At 40.5% G+C, this 15,026-nt stretch overlaps 1 protein-coding gene across 1 annotated transcript in view; it reads left to right on the top strand.

Moving 5' to 3' along the window:
• Positions 1-15,026, top strand: part of LOC150086500 (dynein axonemal heavy chain 3-like) — a 544,757-nt gene that overhangs the window by 427,920 nt on the left and 101,811 nt on the right. The window lies entirely within an intron of this gene.

The following is a 15,026-nucleotide window of genomic DNA, read 5'->3' on the forward strand; positions in this document are numbered from 1 at the left end:
AAACTTTAAATTAAATGCTCGATAAAACTGAATGTAGGAATTAACTTGGTTAGGTGGCATTTTGTAAACAATGACTGTTTGTTTTCTTTATCAGATATACAATGAAAGTCTGCTATAATGAGTGCTGAGAAAATTAAGAAAAATACTCATTATGATGAATTCTTTTCAGAGCCAAATTATGAGAGCTGTTTAGAAAGTAGTAAACAGAACAGGTTATTTTAAGAGGAGAGAAAAAAGTGATGTGACAAAGAGTATATATATTGGCAGCAATTGGCTATCCCATGAAACATCATTTTATTGTCAATATCAACAATTGTAAGTAAATCGTGAATTGCAGTTGATGTAGTAGTAGTAGTATTAGTGGTATGTGATGCAAGAAAGCAAGCTTATGCAACATCAGCCAAAAAAAAAAAAATCACAACATTCCCTCCAAATGCCTGTCCAGTTCCTCCTTAAATTTATTCAACCTATCAACTTCGACAACGACAGATGGAAGTTTGTTCCAGCAATTAAACACCCGCTGACTAAAGGCAAATTTCTGCACATCTATTCTACATCTGTCTTTTCTTAATTTGGATTTATGCCCCCTTAGATTCGTAATCTGAACAAGTGGAAGGATCCCATCAGAATTCAGCGTGTGCTGAACCCATTCAAGGCCTTATACACCTCACTCAGATCACCGCACAGGTGCCTAGTCTCCAGCCACTGCAATTTGCAGAACTTAAGCCTCTCTTGATAAGAGGATCCCTTCATTCCCCTCACCAATCTTGTTGCCCTTCTCTGTACACGCTCAAGTAAATCTACATCCTTCCTAAAATGAGGCCTCCAGACCTGTACGCAGTACTCAAGGCGTGGCCTGACCATTACCTTATACAGAGGGATAATCACCTCCTTTTCCCTGCTAGCAAAATTCCTATATATCATCGACAAAACCCCATGAGCTGCCCTGGCAGCCTGTCTGCATTGCTCAGAAAATTTCATATCTGCCTGCACAATTACTCCCAGGTCTTTTTCATTTTCTACCAACCACACAGTTGGTACATTTCTCTGGGGTTACTTCTACCCATATGCAGTACTTTGCATTTGTCAAGGTTAAACTTCAGTTGCCACTTCTTAGCCCATCTGCCCAAATTATCTAGATCCTGTTGCAGTAGCACACTGCCATTACTGTCATTAACAACCCTGCCAACCTTTGTATCATCTGCAAACTTCGACACTAAGCCTGATATACCTTCATCAATATCATTGATAAATATACAAAACAACAGTGGACCCAACACCGAACCCTGTGGGACTCCACTAATAACATTAGTCCAAGAAGTGCAGCACCCATTGATTACCACCCTCTGTCTTCTCCCACTTAACCATCCTTTTATCCATTGTAGCAACTTACCCTTAATACCATTCTGCTTCAATTTGTACAATAGTCTTCCATGCGCAACAGTGTCAAAAGCTTTCCTGAAATCCAAATATATGATATCAAAATTATTTTTTGCATCCAGTTCCTTTGTAACCACATCATAATATCTTATCAAATTTGTCAGACAAGACTTTCCCTTAACAAACCCATGCTGTGTCTGAATTATTGCTGCAGTCTTCTCTAGATGATCCTGCAATGCAACTTTAACCAGCGACTCCATTATTTTACCTGGAACAGAAGTTAAACTAACTGGTCTGTAATTACTCGTGTCACCCTTCGACCGGGCGCCTCCGTAGCCAGGTGGGAAGGAGCAGCGGTGCGTAGCACACGCTTCTTGATTAGACCGGGGTTCGAGCCCGTCACCACCAAATACGGAAGATGCGGAAAGGTCAGGAAATGACCACCGCATCTCCCGGAGCAATATGGCCTTAGTTGCTAATGCTCCTAAAAACCAAATAACAAACAAACAACACCCTTCGACCCCCCTTTGTGAATTGGGGATACGTTTGCACATCTCCAGTCCATGGGACCCTCCCCTGAGTACAAGGATGCTCTCATAATTATGGCTAAGGGTTTGCTTAGTTGCTTTGCTGCCTCCTTTAATATAACTGGATAGATCCCATCCACCCCAGGTACTTTTCTTACGTTTAACTTCAACAGTTTCTCTTCCACTTTGCTCTCTGTTATTACAAAATCATTAAGTATCCTGCTACAATTTGATAGCCTTCTGCCATTTTCAAACCTTAATAATTCCTCACGTGTGAATGTAGATGCAAAATACTCATTCAGTTTGTTTGCTATCTGAGCAGGATCATCAACAGTCGAACCATCGATGTCAAGTGGACCAATCAGATTCATCCCCTTCCTTTTAGAGTTTATATAAGTAAAGAAATCCTTGCTGTTTTTCTTAGCATCTTTTGCCAAAGATTTCTCGTAATCTGCCTTCGTCTGCCTAACCTCCTCTGTAACTTGGTTACAGATCAACTTGTAGCTATCATAGGCTTCTGTGTCACGTGTTAATTTGTATGCATCCCATGCATTTTCTTCTCTGTTATGAGTCTCATTAGTTCATTTGACAACCATTTAGGCCTAAACCTTGAACAATATTTCTTAATAGGTATGAAACTTTTAGTAGCATTCACGATTAATTCCTTAAATGCTTCCCACTTAGAATTTACTGTTGGTAACATCATCAGTTGATTCCACTGTACAGAATTTAAAAACTGTCGGAGACCACTGTACTCGCCTTTACGGAAGCAAAAACCCTTTCCTTTACCCCTGATGGTAATTAAATCTTTAAGTAAATCCCGCGTCAGTACACTGTGATCACTGCCACCTAGTGGTTCTTTTATCTGCAAATTCCTAATACATGAATGATTACTGCTGATAACTAGATCAAGAGTATTACTTTCTCTGATTGCCTCTCGAACATGCTGCTGCAGAAAACAATCATCCAATAAATCCACAAATGTCTGACTAGTGTGTGAGTGCCCAACCCACAAGTTCCAGTCAATATCTGGGAAGTTAAAATCCCCCATTATAAGACATTCTGATTTACTAGCCCACTCTATTTCTCTGTACAATTGTTCATTGTACTCATTCGAGTCATTAGGCCTATAACACACTCCTACTCTTATATTTGCTTTCGTAGTGCTTATGTGGGGTTTGGGGGGTCTGCTGACGAGGCTACTAGTGACGGTCGTGTTCAAAGCCGCTAAGTGGAATTTTCTTATTTATTGATTTGAAATTATTGTTTTTCTAAAACTTTTGATTTAAATTTAGTAGTATAACATTATTTTGTGATTTTTTGATTAATTTGGTGTATTTATTCTTTACTCGGCCTTGTAAAAGTATCGGTAAGGGTTTCCACGTGTTCGTAACTACCATTACCGTTAGTAACTTTCCCGCCATTGTGATACCGTACTAGATATACCGTAGGTTATATACCGTACGAGATAGCGTTTAGTTGAACTTCGTTAGCAGTTAAATTGTACATTTAAATAAATACATATAACGACTTAGATTACAAACGTAATATAATTAATAACATAACATAATTAATTAATAAATTCATAGAATCATGACTCAGACCAGAGCAGCAAAGCAAAAGGCTCAAGCTAATGGAAGTGCTGTGACTCAGAGCAGAACTGAGGGGGGCAGTTGTCCTCTGACTCACAGCCTTATAAAATGCACTGTTTGCTTGATGTTTGCAGAGCAATCGGGTACGGGACATGATACTGCCAAGGGGGATGTCTTTGTGTGTGCGCGATGCAAGGAGTGTATCGATATCAGGCAACAACTCGGCGTTCTTGTGGGCCTATATGAGAGCTTGAAGGACAGGGTGGATGCCCTCGAAGAAACTAAATTGAGGGGCCCATCAAGCTCTCAGCTGCCCACATCAACGCCAGAGCTTGCACTTGGGCATCGCGTGACACAGAGACAACCCCTAAGGCAGAATGCGCTGGTCCCGAAGGAACTAGTAGTTGTTGGTGACTCTATTGTCAGGGTAACGGGGAACATGCTTTGTAAAAAAGATAGGTGGAACAGGACCAGGGTATGTCTGCCAGGGGCAAAGGTTTATGACGTTGTAGAGCGAATATCATCTTTTAAGGGCACAAAAGGTGATATAGTTGTACACGTTGGCACTAATAATATTAAGAGTAGGAGACCGGCAGAATTACTTAACAAGTACAGGTCACTGTTGAACAAAAGCCGAGAATTAGGGTTGAATTTGAAAGTGTCTGCAATTCTGCCCAGACACGATAGGAGGGAGTATATGATGAGAGCCTTGTCAATCAATTCGGCCCTGGAAAGATTGTGCAAGGCTCAAGGGGTAGAATTTTTTTCAGCCTGGACTGTACTTGTTAACAGGAGAGATTGCTTCTGCAGGGATGGGATACACTTAAATAGAAAGGGTGCAAGAATATTTGCTGATGCTATCGAGGCAGTGTTAGGTGGGTCGGAAAACTGCTAGCTTGGGGGGAGACAAAGACCAATAGATTGACAGTAGCCACTGGCAGAGGTGAAAGAGATTCTTGCACTGCTTCTATTAGAATAAGCAGAAGCCTGAAAAACAAGATGCATGGTATTTCAGAGACTGCTGGGAGCCATTGCGGTACAAGTAAACACATGGGTTGTGTTAGGGTAGCTAAGAATAGAAACAGGTGCAGGTATACTTGCGTGTACACCAATGCTAGGAGTTTAGTACATAAATTTGATGAATTTGAGGTATTGCTCAAAACATCGAAGGCAGATATTGTTGGGATATCAGAGACGTGGTATCACACAGATGTAAGGGATGCAGAACTGCAATTTGGGGAGTACAACGTCTACAGAAAGGACAGACAGGATAGGAAGGGAGGAGGGGTTATGTTATTAGTTAAGAAACACATAAAAACCAAGGAAGTGAAGCCAGTCGACATCGCTGGACAGTGCAGTGTGGAGTCAGTTTGGTGTGACATAAACATTGGGAGATCAAAATTGAGAGTGGGAGTGTGCTATAGGCCTAATGACTCTGATGAGTATAATAAGGAACTGTACAGGGAAATAGAGTGGGCCAGTAAATCAGAGTGTCTTATAATGGGAGATTTTAATTTCCCAGATATTGACTGGAATTTGGGGGCTGGTTACTCACACACTAGCAGGACTTTTGTGGATTTATTGGATGATTGTTTTCTACATCAGCATGTTCGGGAGGCAACTAGAGGGAGTAATACTCTTGATTTGATTATCAGCAGTGATTCTTCATGCATTAAGAATCTGCAGATAAATGAACCACTAGGTGGCAGTGATCACAGTGTGCTGAAGTGGGATTTACTCAAAGAGGTAACTACCATTAGGGGTAAAGGGAAGGGTTATTGCTTCCGTAAAGGCGACTACGATGGACTGAGACAGTATTTAAATTCTATACAGTGGGACCAACTGATGATGTTACGAACAGCAAATTCAAAATGGGAAGCATTCAAAGAACTTATCTTGGAAGCTACTAGGCTTTACATACCAACTAAGAAATATTGTTCAAGGTTTAGGCCAAAATGGATGTCAGATGAACTAATGAGGCATATGGCAGAGAAGAAAAATGCATGGGATACATACAAATTAACACATGACACAGAAGCCTATGATAGATACAAGTTGATATGCAACCAAGTTACAAAGGAGGTTAGGCAGGCGAAGGCAGATTACGAGAAATCCTTGGCAAGGGATGCAAAGAAAAACAGCAAAGAGTTCTTTACTTATGTAAACTCTAGAAGGAAGGGGATGAATCAGATTGGTCCACTTGATATTGATGGGTCAAGTGTTGATGATCCTGCTCAGGTAGCTAACAAACTAAATGAATATTTTGCATCGACATTCACACATGAGGAGTTATTCAGCGAGGGGAATGCCAGAGGTGTATTCAATTCTAGCAGTAAGCTACAGAATCTTGAAATAACTGGGAGTAAAGTGGAGGAGAAACTGTTGAAGATAAACACAAGAAAGGCACCCGGGGTGGATGGGATCTATCCAGTTATATTAAAGGAGGCAGCAAAGGAAGTAAGCAAACCCTTAGCCATAATTATGAGAGCTTCCTTGGACTCAGGGGAGGTACCCATAGACTGGAAATGTGCAAATGTGACCCCAATTCACAAAGGAGGATCAAAGGCTGACACAAGTAATTATAGACCTGTGAGCTTAACTTCTGTTCCAGGAAAATTAATGGAGGCACTGGTTAAAGAAGCACTGCAGGATCATTTAGACAAGACTTCAGTTATAGCTCAGACACAGCATGGTTTTGTTAAGGGGAAGTCTTGCCTGACCAACTTGATTGGATACTATGATGCAGTCACAAAAGAACTGGATGCAGGGAATAACTTTGATATTATATACTTGGATCTTAGAAAGGCTTTTGATACTGTTGCACATGGAAGACTGCTACACAAATTGGAGCAGTGTGACATTGTAGGCAAATTGCTGCTATGGATAAAGGGGTGATTGAGGGGGAGAAGACAGAGAGTGGTAATCAATGGACACTGCTCATCGTGGACTGATGTTATTAGTGGAGTCCCTCAGGGCTCAGTGTTGGGTCCATTATTGTTTTCTGTATTTATAAATGATATTGATGATGGTATATCAAGCTTAATGTCCAAGTTTGCAGACGATACAAAGGTTGGCAGGGTTGTCAAGGACACTACTGACACTATGCTGCTGCAACAGGATCTGGAAAGGTTGAGCAGATGGGCTGAGAGGTGGCAAATGAAGTTTAACATTGATAAATGTAAAGTACTACACATGGGAAACAGCAACCCCAGAGCAACGTATCAACTCTGTGGTACTACACTGACAGTGGTAGAGAATGAAAGGGACTTGGGGGTGGTTGTGCAGGCAGATATGAAGTTCTCTGAGCAGTGCAGACGGGCTGCAAGAGTAGCTCATGGAGTATTGTCAATGATATACAGGAATTTTTCCAGCAGGGATAAGGAGGTGATTATTCCATTGTATAAGGCGATGGTCAGGCCACACCTAGAGTACTGTATACAGGTCTGGAGACCTCATTTCAAGAAGGATGTAGAGCTGCTGGAACGAGTACAGAGAAGGGCAACAAGATTAGTGAATGGAACAAAGGGGTGCTCTTACGAAGAAAGGCTTAAGTTTTGCAAATTACAGTGTCTGGAGACTAGGCACCAGCGAGGTGATCTGATAGAGGTGTATAAAGCCTTGAATGGTTTAAGCATGCTCAATGCTGATGGGATTCTTCCTCTAGTTCAGAAAAATCACCCGAGAGGGCATAAATTCAAATTGAGGAAAGACAGATGTAGGATAGACGTGCGGAAATTTGTCTTTAGTCAGCGGGTGGTTGGTTGGTGGAACAGACTTCCATCCCTTGTGGTGGAGGTTGATAGCCTAAATAAGTTTAAGGCTCAGCTGGACAGGTATTTTGAACGAACAGAGGGGTGAAGTGGAAGTGGGTTTTTTTTTTTTTTTTTTTGGCTGATGCTGCATAAGCTTGCTTTCTTGCATCAAATGCCTCTACTAATGCTAATGCTAATGTCACACCAAACTGACTCAACAGTGCACTGTTCATCTATATCAACTGGATGCACTTCTTTTGATTTTATGTTTTTCTTAATTAACAGTATAACACCTCCTCCCTTCCTATCCCGTCTATCCTTTCTGTACACATTGTACTCCCCAAATTCCAGTTCAGCATTCCTTATATGAGTGTGACACCACATCTCTGATATCCCAACAATATCCGCCTTTGATGTCTTGACCAACACTTCAAATTCATCAAATTTGATATGCGGGGGTCAGGGAATGACCCCCGCTTATCCCCGGAGCAATATTGCCTTAGTTGCTAATGCTCCTAAAAACAAAATAACAAACAAACCCTTCAAGGACCTCCTAACTCAATATGTCCTAAGATGTGTCTCCCTGGCTGTCTTTTGAATTTGTTCTTGCATGGTGAATTTTGATTGTGCCACTCTATCGACTGTCTCTATGTTTCAGGGTCATAATAGTGGACCCAGGTTTCGTCACTTGTGACTATGCTTGAAAGAAAAACCTCTCCTTCACTCTCATAGTGCTGGAGAAGTTCTGTACAGATGACTTTCCGGGGGGCTTTTTTGTGCTCGTGTGTCAGCATTTTTGGGACCCACCAGATGCAGACCTTGTTGTAGCCTAGTTCCTTTATGATGGTTATCACAGCAGGTATCCCTATACCTACTGCATCCCACAATTTGTGTATTGTGATACGACATTCCTCTTTGATCAACACATTGATATCTGGCTCTTGTCTGTTATCACTGACATTACTGGCTGGCCACTTTGGGCTTTTTAACAATGTCACTTCCCCCCCCCCCCAGTGTCTTACCCAATGTCTAACTGCATTCACATTTACAGTATTGTCACCATAAATAGTTTTGAGATGCGTATGATAGGTGTCACTTCTTCCTTGGTGAGAAATTCAATTACAATTCTTGTCTTGATACGTATATCTATAACATCCACCATTTTGAACTATCTGTGTGCTGCACTCACAAGACCGATCACAGCACCACTCAGTATGGCAAAACTAGAGACCTCAAGTGAGCACTCAGTGACATGCAAAATGATCTACAGCATCACATTTGAAAGCAAAAAATTAGGAGGCATTACTTTTGTACCGGCCCTCGTAGTACCTGTATTGAAGTAATACCCTGCTTCTTTACTAAATGTTTTTTTTTTTTTTAATTGCAAGGATATCTGAGATGACCAAATGAAACTCAGACAGATTGCAATCCTCTTTCTTCATTTCTTCATTTTGCATATCTCTTTAAACCAGCAGTGGTGGCATTCCCACTTGTAACAAAAAGTGGTGGCAGGGCACCTGACAGTTACCATTTTTCTTTTTAATTTTTGGAAAATCTTTTTGGATTCATCTTTTCTTAACAGATTTCTTAATATCTTTTCTTTAAAAAAATATTAATTTTGCTAAAAATGACAAAAAAAAACATTTTATACATGAAATAGAATCTTAAGTCTCTTAGTTTCTTCAATTTTCTAATTTCAAACTGCTCATTCACATACGCGAGGTGCTACCCAAAAGTTCCTGGAATGTGTTTATAAAATAAATTAGACTCACCCTGGGTCTTATTTACCACTGTCACCTTTGAAGCAGTCCCCCTTGAGAGCGTAAACACTGATCCCATTGCTTCTCCAATGATTTGAATGTATCCTGAAATTCCTTCATCACAGTGTTCAGCACCACCTGCAATTTAGTTTGGATATCCTCTACACTGTCAGATGTTCAACTGTACAGCTTGATTTTCATTCTTGGGAAGAGGAAGAAGTCGCAAGGGGCTGTCTGATGAATAAGGGGGAGACGATTGTCATGTTGTTGGATGCCAAAAACTGTACCACAGAAAAAGATGTGTGGGCCAGCACATTGTCATGATGAAGGACCCAGTCCTTTGTATGCCACTTCTCTGGACATTTCCTCCTGACGGCTTCCCTTAACCACCTCAGGATGTGGCAGTAGAACATTGCCAAAAAACAGAAACAGCATGGACGTCGCATTGCTCCTCACTTGTTGGGCTTTCTTCGGTTGGGGCGAAATACGAATATACATAATAAGCAGAAATACATATTTCTGCTTATTACAAGGTGTTACCCAAATGTTCCCAAATTTTGAAGGTTGCACAGGAACTATATCTAGTATGGACTTGTAGCGCTAGGTAACACTGCATGCATCCTTTGTGAATCTAGGTGGTAGATGACTCTCATCAACCAGTGCAATACCACCACTTTGCTAATTGGAGGCTTGAAGTGGCGGAACCCATGTTTAGTCTCTAGAGCTAAGTTCCGGTCAACCCTTCCCCATCTCTTCCATCATGCAGGATGACTGATAACTTTTCAGATTATGATGAACATCATGGCGAGATCCAATCTTCCTTACATTTTGAGGGTACAGCTCTAAAACGGTGTTCGCTGGCTGCTAGATAGTACACCGGACCAAACCTATTGGTAACTCTTTAGGAGGCTTCCAGATCAGCTAGTGTATAATCTTGTAACCTCTACTCTGCCAGATAGTGACTGGAGGGAGTCCGAGTAGTGTGTATGCAGGGGGCATTGTCGAGGCCATGTTATGTCAAGGATCTGGGTATATTCTTACCATGTGTATGCCATATCCAAAAATTTCATTACTTCATACAGCATGTCGCTCCCACTTTTTCTTACTATTGAATACACCATGAATTGTCAAACTAATAGAGTAAGCTTATCTGCGAAAAGATCTAAACCTCCCAAACACTTCCTAGTTCACTTCACAAATATACATGGTCTCAATTCTAATTCTCAACAATGTCCATTTCCACTTGCAGTCTGCCAAACCCCATGTACTTTTTCTGACAGAATCACAGTTATCAGTTGATTCAACTACTGCTCATCTCAGTTACCCAAATTATTCGCTGTATGATTCCTTTCTCCTCAAAGGTGTTACTTGTGCATATGTCCATTCCGATATTCCCTGTCAGAGACTTGGTAATTTGGAATCTCCTCTCTTCGATCTTCTCTGGCTTAAAATCTCTCTACCCCATTGTGTCAAATTCGTCTGTTGTCTCTACCATTCTCCCAACTCCACTAATCACTTGGAGCTCTTTGACTTCCTCTGTTTGCAACTTGACTTTCTCCAGTCCAACATTCCTAACAGTGAGGTAATTTTCCATTGTGATTTTATAGTTCACAACTCCAGCTGGCTTCCATTTTCTAGTCACTCTGACCCAGATGGTCAAGATGCTGAGGCTTTTGCAATTACTGATGACCTTGCACAGATTGTTCATTTACCTACAAGAATACCAGACAATCCTAACCATACAGCCAACACGCTTGATCTTTTTCTCACAAACAACCCTTCTAAGTACACAGTTGAAGTGAGTGGTGCTTTAGGCACCTCAGATCACAACTTGGTGATTGTCTCTTCTCCAATGGAGCCTTTATTTCATGGCTATTCCAAACCTCGTATTGTTTGTCATCACAATAATGCAAAATGGGATGACCTGCGAGATTTCTTTTCTTCTTTTCCTTGGATTACTGTTTCAAAACTTCTGATGTCGTTTGCCCAGATCATGTCAGCAAAATTATTCTTGTAGGAATGGAATCTTTTATTCCACACTCCACTTTAAAACCTCATTCTTTATCTGAACCTTGGTTTTCCAATAAATGTGCTAAGACTGTTCAAGAGAAGAATGTTGCATATTGTAATTGGCTTGTTTCCATATCTTCAGCTTCATTTTCTGCCTACACCAAAGCTCGCAACAATTGTAAAGCAGTTATTAATCAGTCCAAACTAGATTTTGAACAGGCTAAGAGTAGAAAACTTGCTTCTTACCCTAATGGTAGCCAAGCATTCTGGTCTCTTGCCAAAGCTATTGACCGCAACTTTTGCCCATCTTTGCTCCCACCTCTGTCAAAACCAAATGGTTCTGTTGTCACTTCAGCCAAGCATAAAGCTGTCCTGTTAGCATCATATTTTTCTTCCAACTCATGTATTAATGATCTTAGTAAAACACCTTCCACCATTCCCAACACACTCCATTCAATGCCTCCTGTGGTCTTCTGTCAAAAGGATGTCAGAAGGATTTTGACGAATCTTGATACCAAAAAAGCTCCAGGTCCTGATGGTATTTCTCCACTTGATCTCAAAACCTATGCTCCTGAACTTACTCCTATTCTTTGCCGCCTTTTTTCAATTTCTTATTCCAAAGGTGTTTTTCCTTCTGCTTGGAAATTTGCTCATACCCAGCCAGTTTCTAAAAAAGGGTGACAAATCCCTCCCATCCAATTATCGTCCCATTGCAATTACTTCTACTCTTTCTAAAGTAATGGAGAAATCAATTAACTGCCAAATTTTATACTACCTAGAAACCTTCCATCTGATCAACGATTTCCAGTATGGATTTCGTCAGTGTCGATCCACTGCTGATATTCTGGCTTATGTTATCCATTTATGGACAAATTGTATGGACAAATTATTGGCAAAGGCTTTCGATCGTGTTTGGCATAAAGGTCTTCTAAACAGTTGGTTTACCAACTGTTTTTTTGTAATTTGTTATCTAGTTTTCTCTCTGATCACTCACTGAGTGTGATAGTAGATTCTCTCTGTCTTTTAACTTCTCCACTAATGCTGGTGTCCCCAAGATTCAGTTCTTTCCCCCACTCTTTTCCTCTTGTATATTAATGATCTTCTTCCATTGACTGGAAATCCTATCCATAGCTTTGCCAATAATACCACATTGTATTCCACTTTCCATTTTGAGAAACCTTGCCCTGCTTAATCAGCTTCAACTTCTCGAATATCTGCTACCAATTCCTTAAATGCCGATCTCCAGGTAATTCTCCAGTGGGGCAAAGACAACTTAGTTGATTTCAATCCTTCTAAAACTCAGTCTTGTCTTATATCTCACAAAATGGATCGTCCTGCTCCTGTGCTTACCTTTGGTGAAACTCCAATTTCTAGGCAAGTTGATATATCTCTTTTGGGGATTACTCTTACTTCTAATCTCTCTTAGCACAAGCACATTACAAATATTGCTTCCTCTGCTTGGCGCCTCCATAGCCAGGTGGGAAGGAGCAGCAGTGCGTAGCACGCGCTTCTTGATTAGACCGGGGTTCGAGCCCATCACCACCAAATACAGAGGATGCGGAAAGGTCGAGGAGTGACCACTGCATATTCCCAGAGTAATATGGCCTTAGTTGCTAATGCTCCTAAAAACCAAATAACAAACAAACAAACAAACAAGCTTCCTCTGCATCTAAAAAAACTTGGTTTTCTCTTTCGCTCTCGGCATTACTTTGCTTCCAAACAGCTGTTCACTCTGTACAAATCAGAAATCCACCCTACCATGGAATATTATTCCCACATCTGGGGCAGTGCCCCAAAACCTCTCTCAGGCTTCTAGATTCCATTCAGAAGAGGGCAGTTAGGTTAATCAATGACTCCTCTCTAACAGAGTCTCTCCATTTGCCGTCTCATAGATGTACTGTTTCTGCTGCATGCCTTTTCTACAGATACTTCCATGGGCACTGTTCTTATGAATTGGCTTCTATTATTCCCGCTCTCTCTTTCAAAACAGTCCAAACACGTGCCACCACCAGCCAACATCCATTTACTGTCGAACTGCAAACTCACACAGAACCAACTTTTCATCTTCCTCGTTTATTCATTCAACTGCTGTTTACTGGAACAACCTTCCTTCATACGTATTTCCTGAAAATTACAGTCTACAGAAGTTCGAGTCTAATGTCAACAAATATCTTCTTTTATCTTCTCAACCTCCAACCCAAGCACGATACCAAGTACTATAGGTTCTGATACCTCTCGTGTTTGGGGTTTTCATAAAAAAAAAAAAAAAAAGAAAAAAAGAAAAAAGAAGAATCAGCATGTCACATAGCGTTGGGCTGGATAGAGTCATTGAATATTTATGTTTATGCACAGTTCTTTGGCAGTGTGTTTAACGTAGTTTGTTTCTTCCTTAACGATACTCCAGCAGAAACCCATAAGAAGTTGAAACAAGCTGTTGGTTACAATGCTTTAGGCCAGATACAGACCTACTAATGGTTTAACCATTTTAAAAACGGTCAAATGTCAGTTGATGATGATGATAGCTCTGGGCATCCCTCATCGAGCACCATCCCAGAAAATATCACAAAATATCATAAAGAATAAGTGAAGACCATAGATGGACTATCCGTGACATTTGTGGCATTGTACGATTATCGTATAGCACATGTCAGCGGATTTTGTCGGACAAGTTGAACATGAGACGGATTGTGGCCAAGTTTGTGTCACGGTTACTGAGTGAAGACCAAAAGCAGCATCTCATAAAACTTAACAGAGATTTTTAAGAACAGGCCAGGAGTGATCAATACTTCCTTTTTACGGTCATCACTGGTGACAAGAGTTGGGTATATGGGTATGACCCAGAAACCAAACAATAATCATCCCAGTGGAAGAGCCCATCTTCGCCTCGACCAAAGAAAGCCCGACAAGTGAGGAGCAATGTGAAGTCCATACTGATCTCTTTTTCGGACATTGACAGGATTATCCATAAGGAATTCATACCTCCTGGCCAGACTCTCAATGCAAAGTTCTACTGCGACATCCTGAGGTAGTTAAGGGACACTGTCAGGAGGAAACATCCAAAGAAGTGGCCACAAAGAACTGGGTCCTCCATCATGACAACATGCCGACCCACACATCTCTCACTGTGGCACAGTTTTTGGCATCCGACAACATGACAGTCATCTCCATCCCCTTATTCACCAGACTTAGCCCCCTGCGAATCCTTCCTCTTCCCAAGAATGAAAATCAAGCTGAAGGGCTGAAGATTTGACAGCGTAGAGGATATCCAAATCGAATTGCAGGTGGTGCTGAATACTATGACGAAGAATGACTTTCAGGATGCCTTCAAATCATGGGAGAAGTACTGAGATCGGTATTTATGCTCTCAAGGAGATACTTCAAAGATGACAGTGGCAAATAAGACCCAGGGTGAGTCTAATTTATTTTATAAATACATTTCAGAAACTTTTCGGCAGCACCTCAAATCATATGTATATAAATATTAAAAAATTTACAAAACATTATGCTTATTTGATACCATTATTTACTTTCAATTTCAAAATCTATTTCAAATCTGACACCCTTCACAGCACACAAAATTTGAAGCTGTGTACAGGGGGATCCATGGTATCGAAGTATTCATTAACCGAGTCCTTGCAGTTACAAGGATTTGAAAATTAAAGAATTAAAGCTTTTTCCCTTGAGAAAATTGACCAAGCACTTGAATATTTTTTGTAATAATGATCTTCATGCTCGTGCAGAAAAAGTTAAGTGCAAAGTTAAAGACATAACTAAATGCTACAAACACAATTTTATCTACAAACACAAAAATAGTTTAACTTTAATAAACTTTACTTAACCTTACATTGTGCAACATATTATAATAAAAAATGTCTAATAAAATAATTTTCTCATTTTTCAGTTCCTTCATCCATTTTTTTTCTATGTACAAATACATAATAAACATTACTATATAATATTATAATATTGGTGTAGATACACCATAGACAACTCTTAAAGAAAAAC

This window comes from Mastigoproctus giganteus, chromosome 4 (assembly GCF_048544385.1).
Source record: "Mastigoproctus giganteus isolate SK-2022 chromosome 4, ASM4854438v1, whole genome shotgun sequence".
In the NCBI taxonomy this organism is placed as follows: Eukaryota; Metazoa; Arthropoda; class Arachnida; order Uropygi; family Thelyphonidae; genus Mastigoproctus; species Mastigoproctus giganteus.